Source organism: Gavialis gangeticus, unplaced genomic scaffold (assembly GCF_001723915.1).
Source record: "Gavialis gangeticus isolate Ggan-Ray unplaced genomic scaffold, GavGan_comp1, whole genome shotgun sequence".
In the NCBI taxonomy this organism is placed as follows: Eukaryota; Metazoa; Chordata; order Crocodylia; family Gavialidae; genus Gavialis; species Gavialis gangeticus.
The window spans coordinates 18,776-19,369 of record NW_017728987.1 but is presented as its reverse complement, the minus strand read 5'-3'; the positions used below and the strand labels follow the sequence as shown (position 1 = coordinate 19,369).

Genomic DNA, 594 nt, shown 5'->3' with positions numbered 1-594 from the left:
CCCCACCCCCCGTTAACCCCTGACCCCCAGAATCCCCTAACCCTGATGTGGACAGACGGATGGAAACGGGACAAAAAGGTGGGGGCAAAGCTCTGCCCATGGACAGAGGGATGGGGTGGGACACACAGACGACAGCCCCCACCCCAGGCACCCTGCCCCGGTGCCCCCATGTCTGTGCTCGCTCCCAGCGGGCCCTGCGCCGACCCCATCCCGCACGGACACCCTGCTACACCGGGCGGAGGGCCTCGGTCCATCCGCCAGCCAGTGGGGACAAAGCCCCTCTCGCTCCATGTGCCCTGCACCTGCCCCCGGTGCCCCCAGCCCATGATGCCCACCCGCATGTGGCCCCTGGCCATGGCTTTGTTTACCTCCTCTGCAGCGTGGCCTGGCACGGGCCTCCTGGGGGCTACTAGCCCCTGCCCCGGAGCCTGCCGGTCCGTCCCTCTGTCTGTCTCCTCAGCTGCCTCCCGAGCTAGCCATGCACCCCCCCGGACCCCCACGCGTCCATCTGTCCATCCAGGTTCCTTTGCCTAGCTGCCCATCACTCTTCCCTACGTAGCCCCAGCCCTCCTTCCTGCTCCTCCAGCCATCTGT

At 67.7% G+C, this 594-nt stretch overlaps 1 protein-coding gene across 1 annotated transcript in view; it reads right to left on the bottom strand.

Moving 5' to 3' along the window:
* MAP3K12 (mitogen-activated protein kinase kinase kinase 12) overlaps positions 1–588 on the bottom strand; it is a 20,696-nt gene extending 20,108 nt beyond the window's left edge. The window contains exon 1 of the mRNA XM_019514123.1: positions 369–588. The gene's annotated coding sequence lies outside the window, so the exon portion shown is untranslated. The remainder of the gene's footprint in view (positions 1–368) is intronic.
* Between the last annotated feature and the right edge of the window lie 6 nt (positions 589–594).